Source organism: Ochotona princeps, chromosome 1 (assembly GCF_030435755.1).
Source record: "Ochotona princeps isolate mOchPri1 chromosome 1, mOchPri1.hap1, whole genome shotgun sequence".
Lineage (NCBI taxonomy): Eukaryota > Metazoa > Chordata > Mammalia > Lagomorpha > Ochotonidae > Ochotona > Ochotona princeps.
Genome location: NC_080832.1, coordinates 38,954,624 through 38,975,953, shown reverse-complemented (window position 1 = coordinate 38,975,953; position 21,330 = coordinate 38,954,624). Strand labels below are relative to the sequence as shown.

At 36.6% G+C, this 21,330-nt stretch overlaps 1 protein-coding gene across 1 annotated transcript in view; it reads left to right on the top strand.

Annotated features, from left to right (window-relative positions):
* Positions 1–21,330, top strand: part of NKAIN2 (sodium/potassium transporting ATPase interacting 2) — a 986,696-nt gene that overhangs the window by 644,455 nt on the left and 320,911 nt on the right. The window lies entirely within an intron of this gene.

Genomic DNA, 21,330 nt, shown 5'->3' with positions numbered 1-21,330 from the left:
AATAATAATCAGGGTTATAATGCCATTATTTTTACAAGATGTCTTTGAGTTCCATCATTTCATTTTGCAGTGAATCCACAGATCCTTTGATTCTTAACAAGTCTTTCACATTATTTGACTTAGTTTTGGTTGACATATTAGTAAGAAACGTGAAGATCCAAAATTGATTTAAAATATTTAAAATATTAGCAAACATATTTTTGAAACTAAGGAAAGTAAGGTACTCTGAAATTCCCACATAATTGATCCACAGAAATGATATTCATAAATGTCAAGAAAAAAACTGTTAATACCACCAAAGTGGTTAAAAATATAGACACAGCCTTATTAAGAGTAAAATTGGAAACTCAGTTGAGGGCATCTTCATTCTTGTAGCACAGACTCAGATTATGGAATTGAATACCAGATTCACTTCTAGTTCACATTAAGAAACCAGGGATAACTAAACCATTTCCTGGCAAATCAGAGTTATTAGTTTCCTATTCTTGCTTAGTAGATTGGCTACTCTAAAGAAATAGAGTCATCGTAAGAACTTTGACAATACTGTCAGGTAGAAATGAAGAAAAAGGAGAAAGAGATAGAGAGAAAGGAAGACAGGCAGGCAGGCAGGCAGGCGGGCTTTGGCTTTGACTCTCAGGCTTTGACCAGGCGTTGAATTGTCTGCAGCTTTGTTTCTGTTATCTTAAAATGTTTTAACTATTCCAGATCTCTTGTATTTCCATCTGAATTGCAGCATCATTTTTTTCTATATCTAAGAAGAATGTCATTCTAGGTTCTCTCAATGTGCGTCAAGGTCCCAAGGTCACTTCACCCATTACCTGCTGTCTTCCAGTGTGTACATTAGCAGGGAGCTAGAATAGGAAGCAAAGCCAGAACTCAGGCTAGATAGTCTGATCCACCTGGGCAATACTGCATGAAATGCCCACCTCTATTTGCTTCTGTTTGCCTTAGTAAAATCAGTCCTACCTGTCATCAACCCCGCTCTCACACTCATTCTTAATTTCACATTATATAGAAATTCATTTGTATAGCTCCAAACTTAAAACTTAATGCCAAAGCTCCTTTTCCTTGATCTTAAGCCCTGTGAAGTATACAACTAAATAGGTAGCTGTCTTAAAAAATCATACTGGCTGTAGGAACACAGAAGATAATTTTAACTGTGACAGAGTCATGGATTCCATGCATAAGGTTGAATGGAAGAGACATGCCTTAGTCATTGATTTCAAACCTCTCCTATTCTTTTTAATGTACCAGTTTTAATTACTGCTAAGCTTCAGTTTACATTCTTTTTTCACATTTTACATTTATTATTATTATTATTATTATTATTATTATTTTATGATACAGTTCCAAAGGCTCTTGGTGTTTCTGTTATCCCAGCCTCAATCTCCCCCACCCCCATCTAGTTCCTCTATATCATTACTAAAGTATAGTTCTTCACACAGTCATACATCCATCATTGCAGGCATGGACAATGGCAGAGAGTCCAGAATCCTATTGTCAAGACATAGTAAACAGTTTCATTGTAAGTCCATCTTTATCTGGAAGTAGAAATGCATACCACACTGCATCCTCACATCTGGATATGTTTGTCTCCAATTCACAGCTACTGTACATCCCCGCAAATGAAAAGTCATAATACAAAATCAACAATAGAAAGAAAAATAGAAATTTACAATGCCATGAAATTAAATAACATGTTACTAGATATGAAACTCTCCATTACACAGCTACTGTGCATCCCCTTAAATGAAAAGCCACAAAACAAAATCAACATCAGGAAGAAAAAAGAAATTAACAACACCATGAAGTTAAGTAACATGCTACTAAATGATTAAAATGTAGCTGAAGAAATGAAAATCAAGAACCTTCTTGCAGAAAATGATGCTTCTGTATGATCTATGAATCATTGAATGATTTAATCAGAAGAAAGTGTTTTGAAGAGATGAAACTAACCAAAAACATCAAAACCCAGGCGATATAGTTTCTGCTGATTTTGGTGAAATGTGTCTCCTCCAGACAATAAACAGATGGGTTTTGTTTTTTAATCCAGTCTACTAATCTATGACGTTTGATTGAGCTTAAGCCATTTACATTCCGAGTTTGATATGTATGGGTGATACTTTGGGCCTGTCATTTTAATGGATTGTTCATTGGTTTAGTCTTCTGTTGTCATTTTACTGAGATGTTCTTCCCATTTGCCTTTGGTTTTGTTTGGTGCTACTCCTCTTCTCTGTGAAGAGAACCTCTCTAAGTATCATTTGTAGGGCAGGTTTGGAAGAGGCATATTCTTTTACCTTTTCTTTACTGTGGAAGAATTTTATTTCATTTTCAAAGACAAAAGAAAGCTTTGCTGGATATGTTATCCTGAGCCAAAAATTTTTTCTTTTAGAATCTGGAATATATCACTCCATGCTCTTCTTGCCTGTAGAATTTCCTGTGAGAGATCTCCTGTGATTTTAATTAGCATTCCTTTATATGTCAGTTGATTTTTTTTTTCACATGCACATTTAAGGATCTTTTCCTTATGTTTGATTGAAGAGAGCTTGATGATCATGTGTCTTGGTGACGATTGTTTTTGGTCAAGCCTGTTGGGAGTTCTGTGCCCCTCCTGGAACTTATTCCCCAATTCTTTCTCTAGGTTGGGGAAATTTTCCTTTATTGTTTCATTAAATATATTTATAAAACCACTTTCCTTTTCTGCACCTTCTGGGACTCCGATAACTCTTATATTTGGCCTTTTAACAGTGTCTTTCAATTCTTGAATACTTTCTTGGGCCTGATCCAGCTCTGCTTCCAGCTTTTTGTTTGCTTTCCCCTGATGACAGGATATATCTTCCAATTCTGAGATTCTTTCTTCTGCTTGCTTCATTCTGTTTTGGAGACTGTCCACTGTACTTTTAATTTGCTCTATTTTGTTCTTGATATCTGATATATCAGCCTTGATTTGCTTAATTGCTGCTATTGCTTGTGTAAAATGTTCCTTAAATTCTTTGAACTCTTGTATGTGCTTCTCATTGTTGATCAGAAGCTTTAAAATGAGTTTTATAAACTCTGTGTCCCCATTTTTCTGATGTCTTCCTCAGTTAACTCTGAGGTTGGCATAGGGTTTTACTCCTTTGCAAGGGCATTTTCGGTAATATTCATTGTACCTTTGTCTCTTCTTTTGCTCTTGGTCATTGTACTTCTGGTTAGCAGAGTGTTCTCCTTGAGGCAGGTTTCTAAGCTCTGTCATCCACAGGTCTATAGTTTGCCTTTACTTACTGCAGTTGGTACCTGGCTCTTTGCTTGCAGTCAGTTGTGCCACTCCCTCCAGGGAGTTCCAGGTCTGGGTTCTTATGTTAGATTTCCACCATGGCCTCTGTAGTCCCAACTCCTGGCTCACTAGTCTCAATCTTCTGTGATACCATGCTGAGGCTTCATTGTTGTCTGTCAACCTGTCTCCCACTTATGGTAGGAGCAGGTCCCAGGATTAGGGAGACACTGGGAGTTCTATATAGTTAGGTTGTTGTTGGTACTGATCTTGCTGGAACCTGTTGGTCGTTATGTCTGGGTGCCACACAGACCTATTTTGACCCGTGCAATGCTATAATTGGTATTATTTTCCTGTGGGACCAGTGCAATCCACAGAACTCAGTGAATTCTCAGAAGGTCAGCACATGCACAGTTCACTGTTGTCCCCTGCAGTCCTAAAGCATTTGCCACAGTGTACAAAATGGTGCCTGACGTACCACTTCTAGAATTCTTGATCTGCTCTCCGTCAGGTCTCAGAGCTACCCAGACCTGTCTTGGGTGGAACTTATAGCATGCCACATTGATTCAGTTCACTGAGTCAGAAATGAGTTCACTCCCAGCTCAGTGTATGCTCAGTCCTTTGCCTCCTCAAGCAAAATGGCACCCAGTTCAGCTCTAGGGAGCTGTGAAATCCACCCTGTTCTCGCACTGCCCATCTGGGATCTGCTGCTCTGTCTCTGGTCCTGGTTTAATCAAACAGACCAGCAAGATCAAACGGATAGTTCTTTGTCTGGATTTACCTCCAAGCTCCCAGTGAAAGTCCTTTTCCATCTGGTTGCTGGTGGAATTAAGGCTGCCAGTGCAATTCAGATTGCTGTTAGCTGAATGCCGCTGGAGTATCAGTCACTGCAACATCACATCATTGTGTCCGCTGCTTTCCTTTGTCTGTCGGTCTCCAGGTACCCCTATGCTGTTTTTCTGTCCTCTCCTATTTCCTGAAATGTGTCTTCTCTGCTTATTCCTGGTTAAATGTTTCTTTGTCTGTTTAAATGTGTCCTTATCCTATTCCACCATCTTGATTCTTGCAGTTTAAATTCTTGATCTTAGCTTGTATCTAGGACTCTTCTCGTTCATTCCTTGACTGTGTCAAATATTACAGAATGAGAGTATAGACATCAGTAGTACAAAATAAGAAGTATTGAAATAGTTTCCTGAATTTTTTTGTTTGTAAGACGAAGGAAATAAAAAACTTGTCTCCTCATTAGAATGCCATGACAACAGGATTTCCAAATTATTAAGTATTTTGTATAATAAAATTTTTACAAAATAATAATGTGAATGGGAAATAGGAAAGCATTTTCAATAGAAAATTATAAAAAGCTTCTGATTCATTTTTAGTATGCACATTATATCTTCTTCAGTTTACTTACTTTTAGGACGAGTGTTTTTAAATTTGTTTGTGTTACCCCTGCATTTTATTGAAAAGATGAAGTGATAAGGAGAAACAGAAAGATTTTCCATCTGCTACTTCATTCCCCAAATAGCCAATAAGGCCAGAACTGAGCCAATTTAAGGCCAGCTTCAGGAGTCTCTTCTAATTTTCACACATAGGTGCCAATCTCAAGTTTTTGGGCCATTCTGCTATGCTTTCACAGATCATAAACAGGAGGCTCGGTGAAAAATATTGCAGCTTGGACAAGAGCTGGTGCCCATTTGGAATGCTGACACTTGCAGGTGAAGGATTAGCCAGTTTAGCCTTTGTTCCAGTACCTCTCCTGCATTTTAAGAATTGATTTGGCTTTACCATCCATCTACCGGTTCTCTCAGGTTTACATGAAAATAAAGTATATAATAACAAAATAATAATTCAGCAACCAAACAAATTCATAGTCTGAGTGTGAGCCATTCCTAATATTGTCCAACAATCTAGAAATTTTTGATGTCTTATATTAGTATAATCAATAAGCTTCTATTTCAAAGAATTTGAGAATCTTTTTTAGAGAATATGCAAAATAAAAATCTATTAACATTGTAATTTCACCATCTTTCCTATTCACCTAATGAACCTAAGTCATTTATGTTCTTTTTTGTTTAGTTTCACAGAGAACCAATAGGTACCACTCATTATGGCCTTCACATTCTACTCTTGCTTTGTGCTCTTTCTAAAGCACCCATTAAAAAAACTACTTTGTTTATTCATTCACTAAGCTTTATTTCTGACTACTATTGTTTATACTATAAGTTAAAATAGTGGTTTAAATGTTTTTTAAGCAAAGGCTAAGTCTGTAATGTATGAAGATGAAGTGGCTCAAGCTGAAGTAAGTACTGGTTTGCCGGCAGATCTGAGGTATTGTCAGACAAAATATCCCACTCTGTGAACTTAGAGCATCGATGATAATAATGTGTGTCTTGGAAAATATTTTTTTCTATAAAAGAGTATTACACATCAGTATGTTCAGGGATGTTCATATTTCTCGCTTGGATTCTTGATATTTAAGGCCTCTTCCTTCAAAGATTTTGTTCAGGTTCTAAGCTGAAAGACTATTTTTAACCAGGGACCGTCTGATACCTGCAAAACATATTGTCACAGCAGATGAGAATCCAGTGTTAAGATTAGTCCTTATCGTCTTAGGGAGATTCATTCATTTGGTCCAAGGAAACATTCCTTTTAGAACTCTTCTGAAAAGCTCAAATATTCATGTTCCAGTTTAATTTACTAAGAATATTGTTGATCATTCCAGATGGCATGATATTTTAATGAATCATCTCAAAGGAATCAGTAATGTGCCAATGTGGTAAGACGATGAATACCTAATTGATCACTTGGATATTTTGCTTTCCAACAATCACAGAGATAATTGTCAATAATTTTTGTGAGATTAGTGCCAATATCCCTGAGTACTAAAGATTATTCTTTTTTCCCTTTGATTTTATATTTAGAGGCAAATGAAAAAGCACTTTTCTGGGAGCGATAACATCATGACATTTGAGAATAAAGGATCTTGTAGAAAGCTGTCAGAACTTGTATTTTAAGAACATTATGTCCCAAGGAGTATATTCAGTGTTACAGAAGATATTAACACTGTACTGAAATAAGACTATGTCCTCTCAATATGTACAGTTGTCCCTCCTTTACACAGTGATACCTTTCATGTTTTAAAAATTGAAAATGGAAATAAAGGTGGTTATATTTTCCCTCTTTCCAAATGTTATTCAGAGTGATGTTTGCTAATATTCTTCATGTTAATGACAGTCAATTAATACACTGGAAATTTCTTTGAGTATATTTACCACCACATATACTGAATATTGTAGCATTTGAATTTGAGAGAAAAGTATGACTAATGTACCATGCATCAAAATTAATGTCATGAACTATTCTGAGTCATAGAAGATAGAATATTGTATTTAAAATAATAAGACAAAGAATAATGACATCCTAAAATTTAATGAGGTAGTTTTAGTTTAAATGTGCATTGTTAGTTTATGTCAACTTACTGCCCATTGAAAGTGGCTCATTTTTTAACAACCTTGTGTAATGGTGCTGTAAATTACTATAATTAAATTAAGCCATAACCTTATCCATGAAATGTGAGGTATTAGTACTCTGTTCCTATAATCATATTATCTTCTCCAAACAAATGCCACAGAGAAAATAAGTTGAACACAAAAGTCAACCAAGCTATTTGTAATTTTCTCAGAAATAAAAATTAGACTATGTGAGATAGAGCTATCCATTTTTTTCTGCATATCCTTCATAAATATCTTGATGTAAAATAATTATCATTTAACACACTTTTTATTATCTCACTGCTATCCTTAAAACCACAGTACAGTGGTAGAAACCATTTGCCTAAAATAACAATAATTACATACATAGATTTACAATATAATTTTAAGATGCTAGGCAAAGGAAGAGGATAATATGTTGGATTCCCTGGTATCATAAAGATTTTTGATAGAGAAACCTATGAGTTCAAGAAGAAATACATTTTTTCCTTTTTTTTTAAAAGATTTTTTTTTAAAATAGTAAAGCAGATTTACAGAGAGGAAGAGAGACAGAAAGACAGACCTGCCACTCATTGGTTCTCTCCTAGAGTGGCCACAATGGCCAGAATTAAGCTGGTTCAAACCCAGGACCCAGGAGTTTCTTCTAGGTCTACCCTGCGGATCCAGGGTTCCAGTAATTTGGACCACTCTCCACTGCTTTCCCAGGGCACAAGCAGGAAGCTGGATGGGAAGTGGAACATCTGAGACACGAACTATAGAATCCTGGCGCATGCAAGTAAAGAATTTAGCCACTGAGCCATCATGCTGGGCCCAATACACTAACTTTATTTATTTATTTATTTATTTGTTTATTTATTTATGCATGTATGTATGTATTATGTATATATGTATTATGACTTTGTTATGGCTTTCATGAAATTTGTGCTGTGCTGGAAATATTTTATATGAATCATTTTACTGATTATATACTCTTTCTCCCTAAGTATGATGATGAGAACTAGAAGGAAGTAATTTTTAATAAAATAGAAAGAGAAATTAGTCTTTTGCTCCTCTGTATTCACTTTGAGCTTGAAATACTTGGGGACACTAATGAAATATACTTAACTTTTTTTTTGTTTTCAGGTATGACTTCTCCCTAGGAAATTAAAACAAAAAATGCTGGAAGTTGAAACTATACTCTTTGTATGAATTGCATAGCATGATACATTTAACAAAATTGATGTTTCACAAATATTTATTGAAAGAGTAAAAATTGAAGAGATGGTATTTTAAACTCTAAAATATTTCTTAGCCCCTAAATTCACTGAAAACTTCTTATTATAGTATAGAAGGATAAATCATGTGGTGAGCACTCATGAAAAAAGTCATCATATTTGAAACTTGCCAACCAACATTTTACTATCAAGAAAATTTTGAGGGCCTGGCACAGTAGCCCAGTGGCTAAATCCTCACTTTTCACAGGACCAGGATCGCATATGGGCACCAGTTCATGTTCCTGTTCCCTGCTTCTAATCTAGCTCCCTTAATGGCCTGGGAAAGCAGTAGAAGATGGCCCAAAGCTTTGGGACCTGCGCCCATGTGGTATAACCAGAAGAAGCTCCTGTCTCTTAGCTTTGTATTGCCTCAACTCCAGCCATTGTGGCCACTTGGGGAGTGAATCAGTGGATGAAACATCTTTCTCTGTCTCTCCTTCTCTCTGTAAATCTGCTTTTCCAATCAAAAGAAATACTTCTTAAAAATGAAAGGAAAATTTGGAGTTTAAATTTCATCACTTTCAAACTTTAATTTCCTGCTTCATCAGTGTTGCCTTTTATAATTGATTTATAGCCCTAAAATATAGAATACTGTGTTGGCACTGTCAACAAACACATTTATAATATGTTTGCCTTTTTTATCCTGATTTATGATTGTGGTTGCCATATTTTCTTCTACCTTCTTTCTCCATGAGGGACAATGATGGGACATAGAGCTGGTTTTTCATGGCTCTCCTTTCATTGCACTTTACCTGTTAGTTACAAATAATGTTATATGTATACACAAACTAGAACTGACAACATGAATAAATCTAGAAAGATAATGGAACATGTGTGATGAGATTGAGTGATTTTTTTCAGCATCTAGTATGTAGTATTTTTAAGGACATTTTTATTAACTTTGTTACTTAGCCATGGATAAAATATGATCTTATTTCACAGAAATTCTAATGCACACTCTCATTTGTAAGGAAAGTTATGAGTCAATCAAAATCCTTGGAGCATTCTGAAGATATATTTTATAAAAAGACAGTGTTATTTACAGTATGAACCAACAGTGTCGCTACAATTAATAAGGCAATCATGCAAAATGTAAAGGTGAACATGTATATATATATATATATATATACATATATGCTCAAAGCTGAACTGTATAATGGAGACTAACATACAGGAGGTAAAGGTACGCTGTAGTAAACATTGCTACACCCAAATAAAAGGTGGGCTCTAGTGAAACGTTAAATATACCTTGACAGTATGATACTGGATTTTCTACCAATGCCTATACCTACAATGCTATGTTACACTTAAATAGTCAAATGTTAGATTTGTGACTTGCTGAAAGACTATAAATTATGGTAATAATATGGAAGAAAGTGTTGGGAGGGAAAAAAAGGCAGAGAGGAATGTGGATGGGATGGCGAAATCCTTGTGTTTACAAAACTGCAACATGGAAAATAATAATAAAAATACAAAGGAAAGAGTGGTGGATACAAGATACTCTCTTTAGTTGATATGAAAATGGTACACCATAGAATTATATGATGCAATATATAATATATCAATATATAAATATGTTGCATAATGTACATATCAGGGAAATCTTATCTATGTGCACATTTTTTAAAGTACTAATTTATTTCAAGAGAAGAGTGACAAAGAGAGAAAGGGAGTGGGACAGTCTTTTATTGGATGGCTCACTACTTAAATGGTTGCAATAGATGCGTTTGGACTTAACTGGAGCCCAACATGAGTGTCATGAGCTGAGACACTTGGATCATCTGTTGCCTTTGCAGGCGCAATAGCAGAAATGTGGATCTGAAACAGAATGATAGAGACTTGAACTGGCACGCTACTACCGGATGCCATTATTGAAACACTGGCCTCTTCACACACATTCATCATCTCTGTATGGTGAATACATCCAAAACCCTTTCAGATGACTTATTTTTCAAAATGTAGTTCATTATTGGCATCTATTTATCTGACCATGAGATAGAATAGTATAAGTTCTTCTCCTATCTGTAATATAGTATCATTTAATCAACATTCCCCCGCCTCCCATCACCTACTCTTTCCAGCCTCTAGTAATCATTATTCTGTTCTCAACTTCCAGTAATCAGCTTTTTAAAATTCTACTTATGACTGATATCATGCAGCATTTATCTTTCTGAACCTGGCTTATTTCACTTAGCATAATGATCTAGACCTATAGTTCTATTCATGTTGTAGCAATTGTTAGTATTTCATCCTTTTTTGTGGCTGAATGCTATTGCATTATGTAAACATAGTGTATGACATATGTATAAATATAGTTCACTTTCTTAATTTAATTGGTAAATACAGGTTATTTTTGTTTTTGTTTTTTTTTTTACTTTTGTAAGTAATGCTGCAAAAAATGGCAGTGCATGTCTCTTCAACAAACTGATATAATTTTACTTTGGATTTATATACAGAAGTGAGATTACTGTACAGGATTAGATATTAGTGATGGATTAATGATACTTAACATTTTCCATGCAAGTCTTGGCCACTTTAATGCATTCCTTTAAAAATTATACATGGGCCTGGAGCAAAAGCCTGGTGGGTAAATCCTCACCTTGGATCCACCAGATCCCATATGGACACGGCCTCATATCCTGGCTACTGTACTTCCCATCCAGCTCTCTGCTTCTAGCTTGGGGAAGCAGTAGAGGATGGCCCAAAGCCTTGGAACCCTGCACCTACATGGGAGACCTGGAAGGAAGCTGCTGACTCCTGGCTTTGGATCAGCTCATCTCTATATGCTGTAGCCACTTGAGGAGTGAAGCTTCAGATAGAAGAGCTTTCTCTCTGTTTCTCTTTCACTCTGTATATCTATCAATCCGATAAAAAAATTAAAATAAATCTTTTTTTTTTTTGCTTTTTTAATTTAATTTTTAAAAATTCTGTTATTTTAATCTTTACATAGATGATTGGGACACAAAGGGTCAAGGGCTACAGGAAAATGAGTAAGACCATTGTTTCCACATTAATAATAATAATAATAATAATAATAATAATAATAATAATATTTTACTGTATCCGAGGTAAGGGGAAAGATACAGGGAAAGGCCCCACCCAGTCTCCCACCCATCCCAGGTCCCCGACGTGGGGCATGCTCCGAGGGTCCTGCTCATGCAGTTTTGATAGCTCAATAATTCTGAATTGCTGCCAATCTCGCCATTCTAAGCACGATGAAATCTTCTCAGAATCCACTGAGTCTCTTCATGGTTGGGTTCTGAGATCAGCAGTTGAGTTGGAGGGGTCCCCAAAGAAACTTTGTCTGAGGTGATCCCAGACCTGATTCTTGTGTGCGCTTGCCAGTACAGGGTCCAGGACAGTCCGTCGCACCAATCAGCTATGCACATGCTTGTCGTTACAATTGCTGGGTCAGTTCTGTTTCCAGCCCTGTATTCCACGTGAACCAATGGGTGTTGCAGTCCAGTCCAGTCATGCCCACTTCGTACTCGGCTCCTCACACAAACCAGTAGGAGCTGTAGCCTAGTCAAAAACAAACAGATTTACTGTCCTGTGTAAACTTAATATTTTTGGTTTGTTTGTCTTGCCACTATTGAGTTATTTGGCTTTCTTATAAGTTCTTGTTGTTACAAACTTGATGGATGTATAGCTTACAGCTATTTCGTCTGTGTTGCCTCTTTATTGTTTCCATTGCTTTGCAAAAACTTTTCAGTTTGTTCTCTATTTCCACTTTCATTTCCTGTGCTTTTGGGGTCTTATCCAAAACATCTTTCACCATTTGATGTACTGAACGGTTTTCTCCATTTTTTATTAAGAAGATTTATAACTTAAGGACTTGAATGTTGATATTAAAATCATTATGAGCAGATTTTCCATACCTACCTGGGAGGAGACCACAGATCTTAGTTTCATGCTCCTATCATTGGATATCCATTTTCTTCTTGCACAATAGTAGATTGACTTCTCCACTGACTGTTTCTAGCACCATTCTCAAAGATTGTTTGTCAGTAGGTGCCGAGGTTTACTTGTGTTTTCTCTACTCTATTTCATTTGTTTATGCTTATCATGTCTAGTTGCTGATATAGAGAGAAATTCGTAAGATTTTCCCACTCAACGTAGCATCAGCAGTTGTCTTGTCAGATGCAGCCTTTCTAATGCTTAGGTACATTCTTTGTGTCCTAATTCATTCTGCGCTTCCATCATGTAGGGAAGTCATAAAATACCTTTTCTACATTTTTACAAGGATCATCTGTCTTTTGTCCTTCATTCTATTGATGCATTTATGATCTTCTTAAAACAATCAACAAGAACAAAAACCTGTGACCTGGGAACAAACTCTATATTCCAAAATGGATGATAGCAATCTAATTAATTTTACTTTCACATTGCTTCCGAAGGGTTACATTAATAAGGATTTGAAGTCAAAAGCAAGGCATAAAACCTAGGTGCACCAAAATGAAATAGGGCATCTATTAAAAATTTTATTTCTATGCTTTCATTTTGTTTGGAAGGAGGAGAGAGAGATCTATGAAATCTATCTACCATGCTTGAATAATTAAAGTAAAGTTGAAATCAAAATGGCAGAATAGGGTAAGGACAAGTTTAAACAGAGGGAGAAACATTAGCCAGTGTGAAGCAGAGAGGGCACATTTCAGGAAATAGGAGAGGACAGAACAGCACAGGGGTACCTGGAGAATGACAGACACAGGAAAGCAGCGAAAACAATGGTGTGGTGTTGCAGTGACTGACACACCAGCAGCATTCAGTGAGTGGCGATCTGAATTGCACTAGCAGCCAGAATTACACCAGCAACCATGTGGGAAGGAACTTTTACCTGGAGCTCAGCAGGTGAACCCAGGCAGAGGACTGCCCCTCCTGTTGGTCTGTTTGATTTGACCAGCAGCAGAGACAGAGCAGCAAATCCCAGACGGACAGTGCAGGAACAGGGTGGATTTCACAACCCAGTCTGGCCCCTAGAGCCATGTCAGGCGCCATTTTTTTTAAGGAGGTAAGGGATATGGACAGGAATGAGCATGCACTGAGCTGGGAGTGAACTCATTTCTGGCTCAGAGAACTGCAACAATGAGGTATCCTACAGGTTCCACCCAAGATAGGGCCAAATGACCCTCAGATCTGACAGAGAGCAGATCAAGAACTCTCATATTGGCACATCAGGTACCATTTCATACAGTGTGGCAAAGAAATTAAGACTGTAGGACAATAGTGAGCTGCGCATGCAGTGAGCTCAGCAAGAACTCACAGAGCTCAGTGCATTGCACTGGTCCCACAGGAAAATAATACCAACTATAGCATTGTATGGGTCAAAATAGGTCCCTGTGACCCTCAGACCTAACGACCAACAGGTTCCAGCAAGATCAGTACCAACAACAACCTAACTATATAGAACTCCCAGTGTCTCCCTAATCCTGGGACCTGCTCCTACCGTAAGTGGGAGACAGGTTGTACAGACAACAGTGCAGCCTCAGCATGGTATCACAGGCGGTGGAGACTGGTAAGCCAGGAGCTGGGGATATGGAGACCACAGTGGAAATCTAACATAAGAACCCAGACCTGGAACTCGCTGGAGGGAGTGGCACAACTGACTGCAAACAAAGAGCCAGGTACCAACTGCAGTAAGTAAAGGCAAACTATAGACCTGTGGATGACAGAGCTTAGAAACCAGCCCTAAGGAGAAGACTCTTCTATTCAGAAGTACAATGACTAACAACAAAAGAGACAAAGGCACAATGAATATCACTAAAGACTCCCCTGTGAAGGGGAGAAAAATGGGTGATACAGAATTCAAAACGCTTGTAATAACACTTCTTATCAACAATGAGAAGCATGTAAAGCAGGCATTCAAGGCATTTAAGGAATATGTTACAGTGGAAATGAATCAAACGAAACTTGATATATCAGAAATGAAGTATACAGTGGAGCAAGTGCTTGCATTCTTGGCATCCATGATGATTTCTGAGTTCTCAGCCCAGTCCTCCTGTTGGTGGCATTAGGGAGTAAACCAGTAGATGGAGAAGATCTTTCTCCATCCAATTCTCTATATTTAGGGTTTTTCAGATAAAATTAAAATTAATAAATAAAAAAGATCAGCAGAAACTCTGTCTCCTGAAGTGTGCTTGTGTGCTGATGAGAAGATGTATTGTGTTCAGATATTGCATGGGGTATCTTGTAAATGTCCATATGATTTTATTAGTAGTGTTCAATAGGAAATAACTGCAATTTCTTTGTGGCATTTATGTCTTTATAATCTTTCCTTTGGTGGAGGTGGAGTGTTAAAATATTGTGCTGTTGTGTTTGAGTCTGTTTCTCCCTTTAGTCTGTCAATATCTGCTTTATTTGTTTCAGTTTTGCGATACTGACTACATATGTAAGAGGTATTTATTTTTGATAAATTGTCCTCCTTATTGCTTAATATTATTATATAATGTATTTCCTTGTCTCTCTTTTAAAAAGATTTTTATTGGAAAGGAAGAGTAATGGAGATAGGGAGATTGGGGGAAGAGAGAGAGAAAAAGAGAAAGAGCAAGAGAGGGCTCTTTCATGTGCTGGTTCACTCCAAAAATAGTCTCAGCAGCCAAAGCCAAATTAATCTGAGCCAGGAGGGAGGACTTTCCTCAAGGTCTCCCAAGAGGATCCAAGGGCCCAAGGACTAGGTCCAGCCTCCACTGCTTTTCCATGCCATAAGCAGGGAGCTGGATCAGAAGTGGAGTCAACTGGACGCAAACCAGTGTCCATGTGGAATGCCAGCTTTATAGGTGGAGACTTGGCCTGACACACAACCTCACCAGCCCATATTATCTCCTCCTGTTTTTCATTAAAATCACATTTTACCAAATATAGAAATCTATTTTTGTTGTATTTAATTTCCGTTTTTGTGAAATGTATCATTTCATCAATTCACTTACAGTTGATGAGGAGCCTTACACATTAAATGAGTTACTTGTAAGCAAGCAATTATTCTTGCTTTTTTAATCCATTCAGTTCTTTTTTTGTTATAATCAACAATTTTATTTACTGATAATGACAATAGCTATTGATAGATAAAGTCTTACTATTATGATGTGGATAATTTTCTGATTTTATTTTAATCCCTTTGTTCCTCACTAGTATTTGTTCAGATTAGGTAGTATGTACTAAAAATGTAGTTTGAATCCTTGGAAAACTATTTTGCTGTGTCTCATAGAGTTTTATTTTATTGTTGACATGAGGCTTGTGAAATATCTTTTCAACATAATAAGCTTTTTGAAATGATTACAACTTAACATTGGTTATCAAAATAACAGCACAAACAAAAAGAAATAGACAAAATATATTAACAAATAAGCCATACTTATGCAGTTGCTTTTTCCACTTCTTTCCTTATTGACTATCTCTTATACTATCAACATGTTTTTGGGTTTTTATTATTTTGGTTTCACTTTTTACAATAAACTAAATAAATCATGTTTATATTAGAACATTTTGAGTTTTCTTTACTTACTTTTACAAGTGAATTTTTACTTTCTAATATTTTCTTCTTACCTGTGTCTTGTTATTTCAACTTTAAAAACTCCCTTTTAGTTTATATTTTGAAGAATATATCTGGTGATGATAAAATTCTCTTCATTTTCTTCTGGGAATATCTTTATTTCTCCTTCCTATCTAAAGAATAACTTTATTGACCACAATATTCTTGTTAGAACTTCTGTTTCCGCAGTAGTTTGAGAGTCTGTCCTCTCTCCATTGATCTGTATTATTCATAATCAAATGTCTTCTGTCAATAAATCCGGAATATTTTTACCATGTTATTTCATTCTTTTATCTGAAATATTTATAAAACGTTTTTTTTTCTTCTTTTTTTCCATTTGTTTGCGTCTGCCCATTGGGTATCTTTAGCTTATCTTCAAACTCACAGTTTTGTTAACCTCAATTATTCTTTTATATTTTCAAATTAACTCCACACTTCTATTGTCACTACTAAAATATTTATTAATTCCTCTGCATTTTTCTTAAAGCTCATTGAATTTCCTTAAAAGAGATATTTTATCCTCTATTTAAAAGTATGTAGACACAGGAGCACATGTTAAATCTGAGCATTATAAAACCACTTGGGATGCCTGTATCCCACATCAGAATGCCTTAGTTCATGTGCAAGCCATACTTCCAATGCCAACTGCTTACTGAAGCACATCTGGGAAAACAGAAGGTGATAGCTCAAGTAGTTGAATCTCTGCCATACATGTGGGGAACTAAACTGAGTTTCTGGCTATTGTGTTCAGTGTTGCCCAGCCCTACCTGTTGCAGGCATTTGGAAAGTGAGTAAATAGATGAAAAACAAATCTTTATTTATATATGTCTATCTGTCTGTCTATATTTATTTAGATAAACTTTAAAGATTCCAGTTGATGTGTTTTCAATATACATTGCATATATGCAGTAATACCCAGGACTATTAATGATGCTTTTTGTACATGGTGTCATCTACATATAAAAGATGAGAAAGTTATTCCAGAATTCATAATCTTATTTGGTGTCTGTCTTGCAAATTCTGGCAGTCTTCTTATTTTCTCTGAACCTGTGGTGGATGTTGTTATTTATATGCACACAAATTAATTCTATCAGTTCAGAATTGCTATGAGATTGCTTTTGGTATGTAGTCTCTGTATCAGAGCTGAAGAGTGGCCTTATATTCTGCAGTTAGTATTTTTGTGAATGACTTGTGGGATTATTTGAAAAGAGTAAAATTCCACAAGCCCCAGATGATTCATTCATTACCACCAAAGTATGTCCAAATACTCTGGGATTTTTTCCCCAGCTCTGAGCCTCAGTGTGGAAGGACTAAATCCAAGTTTCTATGCAGTGACTTGGCATATATTTCCTTTTTCTTCCCCCAAACAGGCATTTACTCTCAATGTTGTGATGGCTGAGGTGGGGGAGAGACAGCATATGATGGACAGTCACAACAGTATTACAGTGCTAGACCAAACCTAGAGCTACAGTGTGCCAAGATCAGTGTTGTTTAGGGATATGTTCAGCATATATGTTGCTTTGCATTACCTTCTGCTAAAGTGCCAGTCACAGATGATGGTGGGAAGGTTATAAACATAAGTGGTGAAGCCTAAGCCTCTCCAACTGGCACTAGGGCAGTGTCTCAAGCTCCATCTCTATGTTCTGGCCTGGGTCAGGAATCGTTAGTGTTTTCTGTGTTAGGTTTTACCAGGCTGCAACTGAGACCCTACTTTTCATCCCTACTAGAGTCCTCGTTGCTGAACCCTAAGGTTGGGGGTGGGTGGTTGCGTGGGTGGGCAGGTAGTCTTTTTGGCACCCAGACTGACACTAATATGTGCCGCATCTGGGTCTCACATCTGCAGTGGCCTACAGGCTCAGGGATGCACCTGAGGCCTGCACGTGATTGGTGTTGATACAAGTCAGAATGTGAGTCCATCTACTTGAGCAGAGGTTTCTGCCTGATTCTGGTAAAAGCCTTGAACCTGTGTCTAGGGTCACTGGGTGACAATACACTGTCATAGTCTTGATGTATATTCTTCAGTCCAACAGGATTGTGTATGAATCCTCCTCTTGCTATCTTCTAGGCAGATGAGGTTTGTTAGGCTGCTACCCAGTAGCCTTGTTTCTTCATTGACAATGTGTAATTAGTTATGCTAGCTATTAATAGGGTCACTGCAGTATTTAAATTGGAAAGTAAATGTAAGGGATTTAGCCACGTAATAGCATTTCATGAAGTATTAGCTACTATTGTTGTTACTATTTGAAGGAGAATTGAATCAAATCCACATTGTTTTATTGCAAAGGGGATTTGCTAGGGTATAATGAGTGAAATCATAAACACTTAGAAACAAATTTAGGCCAGTTGTAATACTTGTCATATCTTAAGTTTTTAGGTGAATTAAATGTGTCAGCAAGTATAACAAACTTAACCTATAGAAATGTCAGTTATGTCTTATTTTGCAAAGGACAATAAAAAAAAATACATGTTGAGCATTATCTCAGTTGGAAATTACTCCTGTGGATTCAGAGTAATAAAATTTGAAAATAGGTTTTTGTCACAAATATTCAAGCCATTTAGTCGTGCTGGCATATAATTGACTGATAATGAACAGGACTATGTCCTGTGGGTTTAGCCTGCTAACATCACATAAACTAATTTCTATAGTTAACAGCTAATTTTCAGTTGAAGTTATCATTTCTGTGTACTACTTGGGAATCCCTTGTTACATATATGACCATTATTTTATAGCTCTCCACCATCTATAGTCTGTCTTATATAGAAGCACTGCTACTGTAAGTGTCTTCTCTTTTCCACAGTCAAATCCAACACTACAAAGTTGATGCTGCCTTCTGGACATAATCATGCACTGACCTTCATAGATCATCTTCCATTCACTCCCAAAACTCATAGTCATTGATTTCATTGACATAGCTGGTCTCTTACTCTGGGGAGAACTGACTAGAGCCTCTTCTGAGACCAGGCTGAAGCTTAACTTCAACGGAGACCATACTCTTTCTTACCTTTCCCCCTTTGCTGTCCTAATGTTGTTTGCTTCACTGCCCTTCTTGAGAGAGCATCTGCTCAAGAAATCACTTCTTTCCAGAATCTTTCTCTCAGGCTCTGCTTTCAGGGAATGTAAACCATGTCACTTCTCACACCTCCAGATTAATCCATAGAGAATCAACTCCAAATGATAGTTCATTGCTTCTAGTGTATTGAACAAAATATGGCATTCTATTGGCTATTCCTTTCCTACAAGACTGAACGGCATAAGAGAGAAGATACTGCCTTCTTATCCTTGGCCTTTTAAAACCTTGTATAGTTCCTAACATACATAAGATGCTAAATGTGTGAATGAATAATATAAAAGAGATCCTTTTGTGTCAACACTAAAATTAAAAATGCTATTATGTACATTCATCAGAATATTCATAGAACAACCTTTATTATAAGCAAAATTTTGAAGGGACAAAAACCTTAGTTTATGGAACAGCACCAGGGCTCAATTGGCTAATTCTCCTGCTGAAGCCAGCATCATATATGGGCACCAGTTCATCTTCCAGCTGCTCCACTTCACATCCGGCTCCTCACTTATAGCCTGAGAAAGCACAGCAGAATGGCCAAAGCCCTGGAACTCTATACACATGTGGGAGCCCAGGAAAAGCTCTGGTTCTTGGCTTTGAATTGGCTCAGTTCTGGCCATTGCAGTCTTTTGAGAAGTGAACGAGTGCGTGGAAGATCTTTTTCTCCGTCTCACCTTCTCTCTCTAAAATCTGACTTTTCAATAAAAATTTAAAGAAAACAAAGACTTTAGCTTCCAAAAATTACTTATTGTACATGGAAAACCATATTTAACTTATGTTACGTTTTCAACTTTTTAATAAGGATACATATAATCTTTATTTTTAGCACAACATAGCACATGCAGTTTGTACTTTATAACATATAAGGCTCTGTACATATACTTAAAATAACAGATAAATAGAAAATTAATTCTGCAAGCCACTTAGATCAAAATATTATACTGAGACAAAAATGTTTTAAACTTAATATTGATTATTTTCAGATAACATTTTAGATTAGCATTAGCATTATAGTCAAAGGCTTAATGCTTCACTCAATAATCTTTTTTAGCAAATAAAAATTTAAAACTCCATTTTAGCATGAATACAGGAAAGTGGACTAATTTTAAAAAATCAACAAATAAAAAAAGATAAATGTATATGTTTCACTTTTGCTATAATATAGTATTTTATCAAAATTTGTTTTAAGTTTTTGCAACATATTAAATATTATATACTACTATAATTTCAATGATTTATGAGCATTTTAAAATGTGCACGTATTAATGAAATCAAAGATATTCTCATTTGTCTATTGCTTTTGCATATAGATTGAAATACCTTTAATTATAAAATGAACTTCTTTAGTATTTTCCAAATAGCAAAAACAATTTTAATGCCAAGATATCATTGTCATCTAAAACCTTATATATTTTAACTTTGTGCAGATTTATTTTGTTAGAATTGTGGATTGAGGAAAAAAAACAAATTCAGTTTTTTTTAACTTTTCTTCAGATAAAAAGAAATCATTTGGGTTAATAAAGTAGGAATATAGGGAGCTCATCATGTGAATCTCCTTTTTTTTTTTTTTGAAGATTTATTATTATTGGAAAGCCGGATATACAGAGAGGAGGAGAGACAGAGAGGAAGATCTTCCATCCAATGTTTCACTCCCCAAGTGAGCCGCAACGGGCCGGTGCGCGTCAATCCGAAGCCAGGAACCAGGAACCTCTTCCAGGTCTCCCACTCGGGTGCAGGGTCCCAAAGCTTTGGGCCGTCCTCGACTGCTTTCCCAGGCCACAAGCAGGGAGCTGGATGGGAAGTGGAGCTGCCGGGATTAGAACCAGCGCCCATATGGGATCCTGGGGCTTTCAAGGCGAGGACTTTAGCCGCTAGGCCACGCCGGGCCCGTGAATCTCCTTTTGAAGCCATTTTGTTCTTAAAACATTATGAGAAATACTAAGGATTTGGCTCGGATAGACAGAAAGCAACAAGGAAAGCTTTGTACCAGACAGGAAACGGTTAGCATGGACTCACATATACCTTACCAGGTAGGACACGAACATAAGTTACTCCTCACTAGGATATTGAAGATTTCTCTGCCCAGCCCTCCTAAAACTGTTCTATTGAGGATTTTTCGCATTTCTTTACTGGAAAGATTAGTGTTTTGGGGTGTCAATTTCTTTGAGTTGCTAAAGACATTTTGTCATTTAAGTAGCTTATAACTACTTTTCCCATTTTGTTGAATGTCTCTTCACTGAATCAGTTGCTTCCTTTGATGTACAGAGGTTTCTGTGGTTGATAAAATTCCCCTTTTCTGATTTCCTAGAAGTTTATATGCTTGTTCTTATCCAAGAATCTAGTACTATTGCTTTGTAGAAATTTGACCTATCTTATAATTAAAGCAGTAAACCTAATCCAGAATTCTTTGCTTGGGACTGAATACACACACACACACACACACACACACACACACACACACCAGTATCTAGCTGTCTAACAGTAAAGGAAAGTTTCTCCTATTTGTCTTGAAGGCAGATTTACCATTCTGCTAGTTCTTTCCTTGATAAGCTAAGTAAATCTTTGCTGTGAGCCTGTTAAAATTTTTGCATGGGATTGATGTTTTTAACTTTATTAAAATTCCACCTTCACAGCATCTAATATACAGCACTTATTTTTCTTTTTATACTTGAGCTACTCTCCAATGCCATTATGAGAGAATGATGACATTTTATATAAAGAAACTTGACTTTAACTTTGCATT